We start from the raw sequence: 16,239 nt of genomic DNA on the forward strand, positions 1-16,239 counted from the left end.
TTCCAGCTTTGGCCATTGGAAATTCTTTCAGTTAACTTCTATGTCCCTTTGACATACCCTCATCATTGTGGGTTTTAGTTTAGTTTAGCTTTGGGTTTTTTTTGAAGCACTTCATGACTTTCTGGCATTATAAGATGTTCCAGGCTCATCTATATCTATAAATATCTATATCTACAAGTATCTATAAATGCTTCTATGCGTAACCATTTGTTTCTTTATTAGGCTAAACATGAGTTCCCATTGTAATCTCCAACTAACCTATTATGTGGATCATTCTAACCTCCTCTCCTTGCTTACGTGTAAACTCCTACTCCAACAGGAAAAAACTGGCTCCCACCATCCACCATCTATTTACTTAATTATTCAACTGCATAAGTATACAGGTATCGCAGTATTGGAAGCGTTAACCTGTACCCTCTGAAAAACAACTTTATCAGGGAGAGTACAGTACTTATGTACAGTTAATTTTGCCTTTTTTACAGATTCTATTCATACCCAAAGTTACTTAGATCAGTACCTTTTCCCCTTACCTCTTTCATACATTTACAATACAGTTAGAATGTCACATTCTGCATTCCATCCTGGGATCCTTCAACCCCCTAAATCACTTTTTAAAAATTTGTATGCACTAAAGTTTACTCTTTGTCTCTCACTTACTTTTATAATGAGAGTAGCCTTTGGGAAGCCCAGTTTTTTGCAGGGGTCTTCTATTGGAATCCTCACCTGGGCTGGTCCTGGGCTTTATATCCATTGCCCTTCTGCCCATAGTCATCACAGTGTAAGAAGAAACACTCAGGGCAAAGCTGCTTTTAGCATTCACTCCCTTGTTAGAGGTCTTGCTTTTACTTGGGTTTATAAATCTATCGGTTCCATTCTTTCTTTCCAACTCGGCAATATATTTATATTTTATATTTTATTTGTTTTGATAAGGAGGGCTGTTAAGTATACCTAATCAAACATGCTGCCAGAAATGGAAGTCTTTTCTACATTATTTAAATTTTTTTCTTATCATATTATATATAAATGTTCTGTAAGTTTCCTCAGCTCTTTATTTTTAGAAACAGGAACAGTTACAATTATGAATGATTTAAATAAATAAATGCTTCAAGATCAGCCCCCATCTGCTATAGATAGTGTTGTTAGTGAGAAATTAAAGAACAGAATATAGCAATGTGTATAGTAAGAGAATATGGCTTTAAAATATATTTAGAACGCAGAATTTTGTATTAGGAAATCTAACTATCATTATTTTATTGTTATTTAATTTTATTGAAATGACTTCTATGAACTGAGAATTACTTTCTGTGTATCTCTGAGTGTCATGTTTCCTAGTTATCCTATAAACAGTGGTTAATGTGCAGGTGGCTGAGTAAAACTGAGTTAGAGATACATGAAGAAACAAATTTCAATGGATAAACATTCTATCATCACCATGAGAGACTGCAGCTCCTGTTTTAGAGAGATACCAGTGTTTTATCCATTTTAGTGTCACCCTTCAATGAGCATGTGAAACAACACGAAGGTTGAAGAAAAATGACTCCTAGTACCCTTGTTTCTTAGGTTTGTGTTGCAAGACTACTCATCATGTTGCCACCATTATGCCTCTTTTTGTTCCTGGTATAAAGCATGTTAGCACTGTCCCTGTTGCTACCTAATATGAGTTGTTATGCCTATAACAAGACGTTATTCCAGGAGGCATCTGAGTTCAGTGTTGAGGGAACTTGAGTTTGCCACATTCAATAGGAAAAAAGAAAACCGAAACATTTTTCTCTTTTCCTTTTCCTGGACAAAAATGATGAAACCTCTTAGACATGTCTCAGAAAAGGAAGCAGAGAAATATGTACCATGAAATCTAGTTCCCAGTGCCCTTACATGCAGAGCCGCTTACTCCCCACCTGCCTGCATTCTACGGTGCTTGATTCTACAGAAAACTTGTTAGAAAACAACTTTTGACAACTTAGGGATGGATCATCTCTAAAAAATAAATTTACATAATTCTGATGGAACATTGTGGAGTGTCACCTGAAAAGTATACTGGCCTTCAGTTTATGGTAACCTCAACATCCAGAAACCCAAATTATCTCTGAAAGTTTGTAAATTGCTTTGTAAAGAAGGCATCAATCTCATTATCATGGGGTTGTGCTGAAATTCATTATGCAGTCCTATATCTGAACTGACTGGGAGAATTTTCTCAGCTTGACATAAATCCTTAGATGGTAGAGACTGATGATCATTGTGAGAAGAAACCACATTTTCTTTTTTTTTCTCTTTTCATTGTTAAATATTTCAGTTGCATTTCTCACTTTAACTGGGTCTCAGTCACTTACCCGTCGATGGCTGAATTAGGTTTGTTAACAGTGAAGGAAAGGAAATTCATTCTTCTGAAAAAAGAATCAATAGCAGTAGGCAGTGCCCTCCAAGCAGGAAAAAATATATAATTTCAATGTTCATCATTTAAAATTGTGGAATTCTTATCTTGAACCCTACTTTTCCTTTGAACATACAATATTAAAATGCAACTATACAAGTGATTTATTTCTGAGAAATTCAGCTGAGCATTATAGAAAGAAGATGGGCTTTGAATTTAGACAGATGAGCGTTTGAATCCCAACTCTATTATTTAACAGCTATATGACTGGCTAATTTATTTAATTTCACTGAATATTAGTTTCCTCCTTTCTATAGTGGGAAATAACAGTAGTTACAGGGCTGTAGTAAATATTAAATTAGGTCAGTGGTGTATTTAATGTGCTTGTCACTCAGTAGGTACCTAAGAATAGTTGGAATTAGCATCATTACATGGTTGTTTCTATCGTAATATTATTATTTGTTATATAACTATTCTGCTGTGTTTTAAATATTCAGAGAGAAAAACTTTTAGAAGCAAATTAGCCTGGACAAGTTAAAATAAAGAGCTTAGTCAGAGAACACTTGAATGATAATTAAATATTGATAAAGGGAAAGGGAAAGGTAATTAATCGGTTGCTAAGGTATTTTTCCCAATTAAAAGTCAATCCCATGGGGTTAAATAAAGACTTTCTGTGTGTCGAAATTTCATTTACTATTCCATTATTCATCCATTCAAAAACAGCACATTTATGTAATGTGAACTATATGCTAGGCATTGTGGGAGAGGAAAGATCAAGGGGTAGGAGCATGCAAAGAGAAATTCATCTGATAAGCAAGGTGCTTTTTTCAAATCATAAATATACCAAAAAAATGCTCATCCTCACCAATAAAGAATACAAATTAACAAAAATATCAAATAGAATTGAGAAAAATTAGAAAGACTAATAACATTTAAAATTGGCAAAGAGAGAGAGACATTCTCATCTACTGTTTGGCAGAGTATAAATTGTTACAATTATTCTGGGGAGGCAATTTAACAATATCTACCTAAATTTAAAATGTGCAAGCCTGAAATTCCAATTTTAAAAATTTATCCTATAGAAATAATATCTTGAGGACATAAAGATATACATACAAAGAGGTTTTGTTGCAGCATTGTTTATAATAGCAAAAAAGGAAGGGGGAGAGCAACAGAATAGTGTACACCTGTATTAGCTATGTATTGCTGTGTAACAAATTATCCCCAAAATTATCAGTTGAAAACAACAAATATCTATTACCTTATTTCTTTAAGGGTCATGAATTTGGTTTTGGCTTAGCTGGGTGGTTCCGGCTCAGAGTCTCTCATGAGATTACAGTCAAGATGTTGACCAGGACTGGAGTCTTTGAAGACTTGACTGGGACTGGAGGATCTACTTCCAAGATGGCCCACTCATGTCTGTTGGCAGAGGACCTCAGTCCCTCTCTACATGGACCGTGTGAACTTTTCCATGGAGCTTCTTGAGCATCCTCATGACATGGCAGCTGGCTTCTCTCAGGAAAAATGATCTAAAAGACAGCAAGAAGGAAGCTGCGATGCCTTTTATGAACTAGTTTTGGAGATCACACATTATCATTTCTATAATATTCTATTCATTAGCACCAAGTCACCAAATCCAGTCTAAGCTCAAGGGAAAGTGAATTAGGCTCCATTTTTGGAGGGAAGGGTGTTGAATGATTTATGGATGTATTTTAAAACTATTTAACTTGTCCTCTGGCCACAGAGTAAAATTATTCTCACATAGAGAATATACTCATCCCCTTCCAACACCCCCCAACCAACCCCGTTTCAACCATTTATTGCATCAGTTTAAAGTCCAGAAACATGTCAACTTAATCAGATCCAGGTGAGGCTTGGCTTGTCAGGTGTCATTCCTTAAGTGCAACTCCTAGAGTATGGTTCCTTAGATCTCAAGCCCTGTGAACTAGAGACAAGTTATCCATACATATATACATCCATATACACACATAAATACATACATGAGGGGATAACTCGTCCTATATATATACATATATATATATGTATGTATATATATGTATATGTATATATGGGACAGGCACAGGATAACCACTCTGGACATTCTTGTTCAAAAAGAGAAAAAATGGGATGTCCAAAGCAGTCACTGTTCTACAGCAATTCTGAAATCCACTCAGCTACATGTTAGATGTTCTTGATTCAAACTCATTCCTACTCCTGACCAGGAATGATTGTTCATGGCTCTTGGCTTCAAGAACCTCCGAAGGTCACCTGGCACATCAGGTACATTTTCTACTTTCCTGATTCATTCCTCCTTTTCCTTGAAAGTTAGCCTATTTTGGAGCTGTGTAATTTTCTCAGTAAAATTTTAGAGTTCCAAATGCCTGTTTTCATTGTGTACTATCTCCTTCAGTCTAAGCTGGTGTTATTTCTGTAATTATAATTATTTTTAGAAACTCTGTGGGCCTCCCATGAATCTTATCAGGGTTCACTTCATTAGACAAAAGCCACACCCACAAATCTCTTCAAGGTAAATTCTTCTCTACCTTGAGCTTCTGCTGAACTATGGAAGGACAGTATCCTTTAGCTTCTTCAAAGCTCTGTTGTTTGAACAGTTCTCTGAGGCACCATCTTAGATCTTTCTGAGGTCATAAGCAAAGTATTTTAAAGCTCTACTCTTAGCCTCATCTCTAAACTAGGCTTTCTTGGCAGTGGCCTGGAATTGATCTTTGCTGCAAACCCATTTCTTCATTTTAGTTTTGTTTGCCATCTGGAAAGACAGAATTTTTAAAAACCATCCGGTTCTGGCTTCTTTGTGTTTAACAATCTTTCCTTCAGTTTCTCTCTTTCCTCTCATATTTTATTACAATCAGCAAGAAGAAACCAGGTGGCACCTTCAGCATTTTACCTGGAAATGTCCTTAGCTAGATCACCTGGCACATCAGGTACATTTTCTACTTTCCACATTACCACAGGGGACAGTCTTACTAAACTTTCTGCCACTATGTAACAAGGATCCCCTTTTTCTCCAGTTTCCCTAAAGCTGTTCCTCACTTTCTTGTAAGCTCTCACCAGAGCCTCCCTATGGCAATCAGGCCTCTATTAACACATTCTGACACTCTCCTCAAAGCCTTTACAGCCTTTGCCCACTACCCAGTTCCAAAGCCACTTCCACATTTTTAGGTACTTATTAGGGTAGCACCCAACTTCCAGGTATCAAAATCAGTATCATTATCTACTGCTGTGTAACAAATTACTCCAAAACATAGCAGCTTATAACAACCATTTATTATATCACAATTGCTGTGGGTCAAGAATCAGGAAGCAACTTAACTGGGTGGCTTTGGCTCAGGGTCTCTCATGAGATTATAGTCAAGATGTCAGTGGGGCTGTTTTCACTTTTTAAAATTGAAGTATAGTTAATTTACAATGTTGTGTTAGTTTCAAGTGTACAGCAAAGTGACTCAGTTATATATATATATATATATATATAAAATCTTTCTCATATTATGTTCCATTATAGTTCCATTATAGGTATTACAAGATACTGAGTGTAGTTCCCTGTGCTATACAGTGGGTCCTTGCTGTTTATCTATTTTATATACAGTAGTGTATATATGTTAATCCCGAACTCCTAATTTATCTCCTCCTCTCCCTCCCGTGGCATTCATTTAAAGGCTTCAGAGGGGCTGGAGGATCCACTGCCAAGATGGTTCACTTGAATGTGTACTGTCAGAGGGCCACTGCTCCTCACTGGCTGTTGGCATGGGACCTTAGTTCCTGGCCATATAGGTCTTTCTTCAGGCCTTCTTGAGTGTCCTCATGACAAAGAACTGGCTTCTCTCAGAATGAGTGATCTGAGAGAGAAAGAGAAAAGGGGAAGCTGCAATGCCTTTTATGATCTAGTCTCAGAAGTCACATAATGTCACTTCCACCATATTCTATTCATTAGAAGTGAGTCACTAAGTTCAGTCCACACTCAGGGGAGGGGAATTAGGCTCCACCTTTTGGAAAGGAGTATCAAGAATTAGTGGACTTCTTTTACTCTGTGAATGTATTTTAAAACCATATCGATTCCCATTAAAAATAATGAGGTGTGTTAAAAAATACTAACTTAGAAAAGCATTGTTGATATATCATTAATTAAAAAGAACAGAGCAAGTTTTATGATATGTACAGCAATTATATATATAGCGTGATTTTTTATTTTGGGAGAAACCGACCAAATCTTACATATGTAGGTGTAAGCATAAAAGTTTCTAGAAGCTTAGAGATGAAAATGTTGATAGTGCTTACAGAGGTATGGTAGGTGGTTGGAAATGAACCTAGTGGACTGCAGAGGAGTGAGTTTTACACATTACATTGAAAAAGAGGAATAATTACAAGTAATTTTTTACTCCTTCTTTGTGTTTTTCTGTGATTCCAAACTTGCTAAAATAAACATGTATTGCTTATATAATTAGAAGGTAGCAAGTGTGCATAATAGGGAGAGATTTAACTTTTGGCTATAAACATTGGATTGAGATTGGAAGAGAATGGAGCTGAGACCTTACCCAAATCTCAACATAATGATCAAAAGCCCAAGAGGAACACCAGTTTGTTAGTACTGAAGATCTGATTTGTTGAAAGTGGATAAAATCAGCCCTGTAAATTGTGGAAAACATAATTTCAATTCTATCTGTTGGACCACAGGGTGTTGACAAGATTTTAAGAAAGAATATATAACAAATGATTTCTGACTAATACAGCAGATTGAAACATGCCTTCCCTACTCTCCTCTCCTGAAATTCCACTACAATGTCAATAAAAGATGAGATAGACACACACACACACACACACACACACACACACACACACACACACACATCGTGAGAGAGAAGAAGAGGGGAGAGGGAGGTAGATATTGATAGAGAAAGAGATAGGGAGAGAGAGAGAGATTGCAAGAGAGAGAGAGAGAATGAGAGAGAGAAGGAGGAGAGAGAAAGGGAAGGGAACAGGAAGAGAAAGAACAGGAAGGAAGACAGTGGTGTAATTTTGGCAGCTGGAAAGCTGATGGATGAGTGGTGACTGACTCCTTAGATCAGGGGAAGCTGAAATCTAAGCCTACAACAGCTGAAGCTAAGAAGTATGTCAAGTCATGCCAGGGATTTCCAAAAAAGAAAGCTCAGGAATTGAATCCACCAAGTACTTCAAAATATTGGAGAACAGGTAGGGAAGAAAACAGAGTGTTGATTGAACATCTACATAGGTTGTACCCAGATCCTTCCCTCTATACCATTCCCCAGCTGGATAACTGCCTCTTCTTGAATCTGGCAGAAAACTAGATGTTTACTCTCTGGAGATGTCAAACCAGAGGTCTCCGGACTTAGGGCGTTCAGCAGAGAGGAGGATGGAGTACCATACCAAAAACAGGGGAACTGAATGAAAGCCTCTATTCTAAACAACCTCTTCCATGGCTCAGCTCTTAGAATGCTGGTAGTCATATTTAAAGGCAGGAGATTAGAGGATTCCTTTCTGAGGAAAGTGATCAGCCAAAGAGGAAAATGAGAAAAACAAAATAAACTACTTGCACTTGGGAGACCCCTAATGAAATGGCTGTGTTCTACTCAATTATCCTTCAGTGAAGCCAAGTCTTCTCACAATTTTAAGTCCTCTTTCTTAAATATGAGCAAAATAAGAATAACAAGAGATTTGGGGGAAACTTTTAACATCAGAGAGACCAAAACAAATAGAAAAAGGTAGCACAGATGAAACAATATAGGAAGCAGAAAAAACAAAAACAAAAAAACTGGGCTTCCCTGGTGGCGCAGTGGTTGAGAATCTGCCTGCCAATGCGGGGGACATGGGTTCGAGCCCTGGTCTGGGAAGATCCCACATGCCGCGGAGCGACTAGGTCTATGAGCCACAATTGCTGAGCCTGCGCGTCTGGAGCCTGTGCTCCGCAACAAGAGAGGCCGCAATAATGAGAGGCCCACGCACCGTGATGAAGAGTGGCCCCCACTTGCCACAACTAGAGAAAGCCCTCGCACAGAAACGAAGACCCAACACAGCCATAAATAAATAAATAAATAAAACTACAGATTCCTTGACCCTACCATCAGCTTGATTAAATCAGAATTTTTTAAAAAACAAAAAAAAACCAAAAAAACAAAAAAACTATAATCATCTTCAGGGATGATTACATCCCTGCATTACATCCATGACACATGCACACAAAAGTTATAAAAAGAACATTTAGAAAACAAAATAGACCTTAGAAATTTAAAAATATGATACAAGAAATTACAATTCTGGAATAAAGTTTAGAATGCATTAATGATAGGTATATAGAAAGTTATCAAATGAAAAAAAGTTAACTATTAATTCCAGGGAAAACATAACATTATATAAGAAAAGAATATAATACAGTACTTGGCTAAGATAAAAATAATCTTCACATAGACAAAATACTGCAAACTCAAATACTGATCTATTTAAAAATATGATATAGATAAATGTGTGGGTAGATGAAGAAGGAGTCTGTGTGGTGTCCAGGGGAGTCATGATGTATCTTCAACAGTGGGGAGAGCCTAGAAAATCTCTAAAATACAAAATTAATAAATAGTAGAATAAACTTGCTCATTAGAAAGCTGTGGTAGATATTTGTCATTTCTTTGCAGGCTGTCTAGCTCCTTTTGAACAACATACTGTTATATTTGGGGAATTTACTGCCATATGAATCCTGTATCCCCAAAATAAACTCCCAAATTCTGTTCCAGTGTCCTTTTCAGCTAGCACAGACACATGTGACCTGGGATCCACCAGCAGACTCACTCCCATGAGATTCTGATCTAGAAGTGAGCGACCTGAGGAAGGTGGTCCCATATGGAAAGCATTTGGCTGGTGAGGGCTGTGGCAGAACAGTTCAGCTTCGGAGGGCGGCCACAAGGTTGAGTTCCAGAGCAGAACGGACATCCATGGGACACGTGGTGGTAGAATGTGTCTTTTTTCAGGGGAGTCTGATGTATGGTTTAAGCACTGTTCTTGGAAGCTTAGCATCTCCATGAGCTACCCCATGTCTAGAGTCAGTCTGTTGTTTTCAAGTACCTAACAACCCTCAGAACTACAGAGGCAAATACGAAAAGAATAGCTAAAGAACTTGAAATGGTTACCTCTGGGAGTGAAAATCAAGGGTAGGAAGAGGTTGATCAGGAAACTACCGTTTTTTGTCTTTTTTGTCTTTCTCTTGGGCTTTCTAACCATGACTATTTGACTTTCTAGCTATGTACATATGTAAGTTTGATAAAAATTAAAACTGAAACAAAAGAAAACAAAGAGACAATAAGAACTATCTTTTGGAGAGTATAAATGCACCACAGAGTGTTACCTCTCCTTTTTTTGTCTGTGGGAGACATCACTAACCGATAAAGCTCTCATTCCCTACAGAGGCTGGAATCTCACTCACAATCCTTCCCAACACTTATTTTTTGGTATATTGGAGTTCGGTCTTCAGCTGAAAACTCTTTGCCATTCTTGGCCTAAGAGGAAATGCTCAGTCTTGTGTAGGCCTGGCCTTGCATTTCTGAACTTAAGTGAAAGCAAGCCCAGAATATGTTTCACGGTATACAGAATTAGAACATATATCCTAATTCTGAGAAATACCTTTATTAAAGGATGTAGGTCAGCGCTATAGAACTCTGTTATTCCAGTGAAATTGCTACAGTTGAAAGAAGTCATTTAGGTTTCTGAACATTAACATGAAGATATACTTTGAAGCTTTACAGCACTATGATTAATAGAATTTTATTACCTCAGAGTTTTCAAAGTAGCTTAATCTCTTCACTAGCAGTATTGGCATAGCATTTTATAAGAAAATCATGTTCCTTCAAGTCAACATATAGTTAATTCACATCTGGAGATGAGGCTACTATGACAACATGACAATTTATTGTGGTTTGAACACCTTTGGAAAAGGAATTATTAAAAGGAAGAGAACAGAAATGCTTTGTGATAGAAAAATAGAATATCAGAATTATCTGGACAATTTTTAACAGTCATTTGCAAGGACTTATTGTCACTCTTTTATCTTGGTGTTCTTTCTTACTTTTTTCATTTCTATGACACAGTGGTAGGATTATTTGTTCTATAATGAAAATGAGTTTCTGTACAAGATTCAAGAAGCATACTTAAATCCATCAAGCACGGCATCTGTTAAAATCTCCTGGCATTAAAGAAAATGTTTAACTGGATTTATTTCCAACCTTTTTATGAAATGTAGAACAATTGAGAACTAATTAGAGCTCTAATAACCCTCTCTACTATTTCTACAGGTTGGACCATTGCTTTATTTAGAGAGAGGTATATCAAAAAATCACTTTCTAAACAGCTTTAGGGTACACATGAAATTGAATAGAAGGAATACATTTTTCTCTGAATCTACTGTCTTCATTGTAAAGGTACAGAAAGAAGTTAGCTATGAGGTGAAAGCATTATGTGAGATGTGTAGAACAGGAGCTAGTGGGTTCCCTCAGAGTTTCCTCAAGCAGGACACATCTGCACTGTCTTTGATTCTTCCTACTCTTTCACTTTTTTTTCTCAAGTTGAAGTATAGTTGATGTAAAATATTATATTAGATTCAAGTGTTCAACATAGTGATTTGACAATCAAATACATGACAAAATGATCACCACAATAATTCTAGTAACCATTTGTTACATACAAAATTATTACAGTATTATTGACTATATTCCTTATGTTGTCTATTACATCTTGTGACTCATTTATTTTATAACTGAAAGTTTGTACCTCTTAATCCCGTTCACCTATTTTGCCAAACTCTCCCTCCTCCTCCCCAGCATTCGCCTGTTTGTTCTTTCAAAGAATCCATTTCTGTTTTGTTTTGTTCATTTGTTTTGTTTAGATTCCACATGTAAGTGAAATTATACAATATTCGTCTTTATCTGACTCATTTCACTTAGCATAATACCTCTAGGTGCATCCATGCTGTCACAAATGGCAAAATTTTATTCTTTTTTATGGCTGAGTAATATTCCAGTGTGTGTGTGTGTGTGTGTGTGTGTGTGTGTGTGTGTGTGTGTGTGTATGTATATTACATCTTCTTTGTCCACTCATCTATCCATGAACATTTAGGTTGCTTCCATATCTTGGCTTTTGTAAATAATGCTGCAGTGAATATAAGGGTGCATATATCTTTTCAAATTAGTGTTTTGTTTTCTTAAGGTAAATACCCAGAAGTGGAATTGCTGGATCATATGGTAGTTCTGTTTTTAATGTTTTGCGGAACCTCCACAGTGTTTTCCATAGTGGCTGCACCAATTCACATTCTCACCAGCAGTGCACAAGGGTTCCCTTTCTCCGCATACTTGCCAACACTTGTTATTTATTGTGTACTTGATAATTGCCATTTTAACAGGTGTGAGGTGGTATCTCACTGTGGTTTTGATTTGCATTTCCCTGATGATTCGTGATGTTGAGCATCTTTTCATGTACCTGTTGGCCATCTGTATGTCTTCTTTGGAAAAATGTCTATTCAGGACATCCACCCATTTTTTAAGTGGATTGCTGGTTTTTTTTAAAAAAAATTGAGTTGTATGAGTTATTCATATATTTTGGATATTAACTTCTTATCAGACATATTTTCAAATATTTTTCCCATTTGGTAGGCTGCCTTTGCATTTAGTTGATATTTTTCTTCTCTGTGTAAAAGCTTTTTTAGTTTGATATAGTCCCATTTGTTTATTTTTCCTTTTGTTTCGGTTGCCTGGCTCCATTGCCAGCCAAGGGCACCTGCCAGGCCTGGTGAAGTGTGGGGGCCACATTGGAAGAGCGCCGTGCTGTTGGGTTCATGGGTGAACCCAGGGTTAATTGGTTTCATGGAGAGAGTCAGTAATGGCACCTTCCAGCATTGGGCCAGCTAGGTAGAGGGTGAGCTAGAAAGAAAAAAACACAACCAACCAAACAACAAAACTGGCATCCACCAGCTCCTTTATAAGAAAAAGTTATATCAGATCCCTGCCCCTCAGGCACATACCCTAAAATTAGTCAATGAATCTCCAGGTGCCTTTCATACAGCTGCTTCTGTGCTGGGCCTTGGAGTTTTTGTGCGTGCCCCTTAAATGTGGATTCTCAGTTTCCTACAGCCCTCTGGCCCACTTGGATATAAGTCCCACTTGTTTTCAAAGCCGGATGTCATGGGGGCTCATCTTCCCTGTGTGGGTGCCCTGGGCTGGGGAGCCTAATGTGGGATTCGGAGCCCTTGCTCCTCAGGGGGAACCTCTGAGGCTGTGATTTCCCTTCTGCCTGTGGGATGTGGATCCCAGCCAGACCATGTCTCCACCCCTCCTATTCATCTCAATGTGGCTTTTACCCTTTATCTTTTTATTTATTTATTTTTTGGCCGACACGTGGAATGTGGGATCTTAGTTCCCCTACTGGGGATGGAACTTGTGCCCCCTGCAGTGGAAGCGTGGAGTCTTAACCACTGGACTGCCAGGGAAGTCCCTACCCTTTATCTTTAGTTGTAGAACATCTTTTTTGCTAGTCTTCAGGCTGTTCTCAGAGATAGTTACCCCATATGTAGTTGTAAATTTGGTGTGTCCATGGGAGGAGGTGAGCTCAGGATCTTCCTACTCTGCCATCTTGAACCACCTCCACACCTTTACCCTGGCATTTTTCAGTCACACTTTCCTATTCCTTGGAATTTGATCATGTCTGTCTCGTCTTTATTTTAATCACATGGCTAATGTGCAAGGGCACATGTTTATAGCTTGAATTTTCTGGCCCACAAAGTCTCAGAGGAGGTTGCATCTCAGGTCCTGGAGAGGAAGACCCAGCAGGGCAAGGTAAATGAGATATGGGGCAATATGGGTAATGACACAGTATTAGACAAAGCATCAGAAAAACTAGGCTCCCAAATTCTTCCAAAGCAGTGGAGCGACTTTGGGTAAGCCACTTAACCTCTGAATCTCATTTCTCTCATCTGTGAAATGAGATGATTGGGTTTAATCATCTCTAAGATCCTTCCCTGCACCCAAATCCCTTAATATTGATGTGGCATGTCTTAATCTTTTAGGATTCCTATGGATGAGTGTTAAACATAGAAAGTATGTAGGAAGGGTAGCCTGTATTCTCTAAGGGAAACTAAAAGACATGACCAGTGTTAAAGCAGTGCCAAGACAAGCAGAGTTCACGTAGGAATCCAACTGAGTAGTTTAAGGTTGCTATGATTATGTCTAGTGAGAAAAAGGTATTAAGAAGCTGAGTATAAAATATCTTTATAGGAAATATCTATGTAAAGAACAAAGCTTCAAGAAAAATGAAAAGTAAACTCCCTAAAGGCATAAAGTGACTCACATATGTTTTTTTTTAGTTGTTTGTTTTTGAACAATGTATAAAAGGGAATAGTATACTTTTTTGGTAAGGAGACTTAACTTGGTTGGGTAGGATATGGGGGGTGGGGGCAATTCAGATCACAGCCTTAGCCCTATCTCACAAACTTGAGCAAATTAATTATTTTTCTTTATTTCTGGTTCATCATCCCTTAAACTTTGAAGGTTTACTGTTTACTTTTTAGTACTGTATAAAGGAAGGTAATTCAGCAGAGTGTTAGGGGACAAAGACTGTAGAGTCAAACAGAACTGGAATTGAATCCCAGCTCCATGACTTACCTCTCATGTGTCCTTGGGAAAATGAAGTAATCTCTCTGAGCTCAGTTTTCTCATCTGTAAGGAGAGAACAGAAATCTTCTGCAACAGAAATCTTCCATTTTTGTCTGCCAGGCATTTTTCTACCTTCCAGTAGGGACACTCACTCCACGTGCTTAGCTCAGTAGGGGTTGAGCTCTGTTCTATTCGCATGGTTGGATATGACCGGGGCCTGGTCAACCACATTCCCACCTCCCTAATCAATCTCAACTTCAGGGAGAGGTAGAACACCCAAGGGAACCAATCAGACAATTCTCTGGGATTTTACTCCCAGAACTGTAGAGAAGATGCTTCCCTTTTCTTTGGGTTACTAAGGGGGAAGAATATAAGTTTGAGTCTGTTGACACCCACCATGATTGCTATAGGAAGAGAGATTTTGGCGAGATAGAGATGGGGATAGGGATAGGGATATAGATGCAGCTCGAGACAGAGGAGAGGATAGAGATAGAGCTGGGGAGAGGAGTAGAGTTAGGGATAGGAATAGGAATACAGTTAGAGATAGGCATAGAGATAGAGTTGGAAGTAGGGATAGGGACGAGGGTGGAGCTAGAGGTAGGGACGGGGACGAGGGTGGGGCTAGAGGTAGGGACGGGGAGGAGGGTAGGGTTAGAGGTAGGGATAGGGATAGTACTGTTTGAGCCCTGGATCCAGCTGAACCACTACCCCCAGATCCTTAGACTAATTGAGCCAGTAAATTCGTTTTGCTTAAACTAGTTTGACTTGTGTTCCTATCATTTACAACTAAAAGAGTCTGAACATAATACTTATCTCATAGAGTTATGGCAAAAATTAAATAGAACAAAGCATGGAAAGCACATACCACAGGGCTTGGCAGGGCCAAGTTGCCACAGTAAGATGCTAAACAGACAGTGGCCATTATGATAAGTAATTAAAGCTAACGTGTACTTTTTTTATACTTTTATGCCATTTTTTACCCTAAGAAGGTTCAAGGCAAAGAAGGTAAAATATAAAAAATTTAAAACAGTATAGTATAAAATGCTGATGTGGTTTTTTAAAAAAAATAATTGAGGTTCTGTCACTTAGACAACTAAGGAGTTGGAGCTAAGTTATTTAAAGTGGGGGGAGTGCTTCCTAGTGGAATGAGTCCCTAGTTGACCCATTCATTCTTTTTTATTTTTATTCAGTTAATATACATTGGGTGATTATATGTGTTTGTTACAAGATGTACAAGGAAGAAATAACTGATTCCTTGCTTTTGAGAAGCTTATAGTTTAACATGAAGGATTGTGATACAATTATTTGACCCCGTGCAGTGCGTATAAGAGAAAGGACACAAGGGTTTGCTCTGTCTGGGGGAACTTGAAGGTTTCAAAGAGGGGGGTGAGCATCTGAGCTGAGACTTGATATTTCCATGTTGTTGAGCACAGGGAGGATGTCCTAGACAGAACAAACCCAAACCTGTAGTGGGAGAAAGTGTGGCCGTATTGCTGAAGCCTGGAGCTGGGGTTAGGAGGAACGGCAGACGTGAGGCTGGGCAGGGAGGCTGTCATCAGATCTTGGCAGGCCTCATGTGACCAGTCAAGGATGTTAGACAGGCAGGACTGGCTCCTGGGAGCACAACGGATAACGTGGATGGCCGGGTTCAGAGCAGGAGAGAGGCAGCATCAAGGGCAGGTATGGAAGAAATGGCCAGGACACACGTATCTGTTAGGATTCCGTTTGCCTGCACACACAACCGCAGACAAACAATGCCTTGAATTAGAGGTTTATTTCTCTCTTTCACAAAATAATCCGAAGATAGGCAGCCAAGGACTGGTGAGTTTCCCCAGGTGTCAGAGAACAAGGCTCCTTTCAGCTCGCTGTGTGGAACTCACTCAATATTTTCACATGATGCCGCTGGAGCTTGAGTCATCAAGTTATGTTCCAGGCAGCAGGTTGATGGAAGGGGTCGAAGAAGGGTAGAGTATGCACTCCACACAATTCCATTTATATCTTGTTGTCTAAAATGAGGTCATTTGTCCATACCTAGCTGCAAGGAAGACTGGAAATTGTACATTTGAGTGGGCAGCAATGTATCCAGCTAAAACCCAGCATGATATTCCTATAGAGGGGGAAAAAGGGATTTTAGGAAGCAATTAGCAGGCCTGACACCGTACCGGAGGGGTGAAGCAGCATGACACGGATGAGGCTGAATGCAAAGCTTTCCGTCAC

At 38.6% G+C, this 16,239-nt stretch overlaps 1 protein-coding gene across 1 annotated transcript in view; it reads right to left on the reverse strand.

Annotated features, from left to right (window-relative positions):
- DEUP1 (deuterosome assembly protein 1) overlaps positions 1-16,239 on the reverse strand; it is a 247,949-nt gene that overhangs the window by 129,595 nt on the left and 102,115 nt on the right. Inside the window, exon 5 of the mRNA XM_082409954.1 lies at positions 14,032-14,085. The gene's annotated coding sequence lies outside the window, so the exon portion shown is untranslated. The remainder of the gene's footprint in view (positions 1-14,031; positions 14,086-16,239) is intronic.

The sequence above is a fragment of the Balaenoptera physalus genome (assembly GCF_965194825.1).
Source record: "Balaenoptera physalus genome assembly, chromosome: 10".
In the NCBI taxonomy this organism is placed as follows: domain Eukaryota; kingdom Metazoa; phylum Chordata; class Mammalia; order Artiodactyla; family Balaenopteridae; genus Balaenoptera; species Balaenoptera physalus.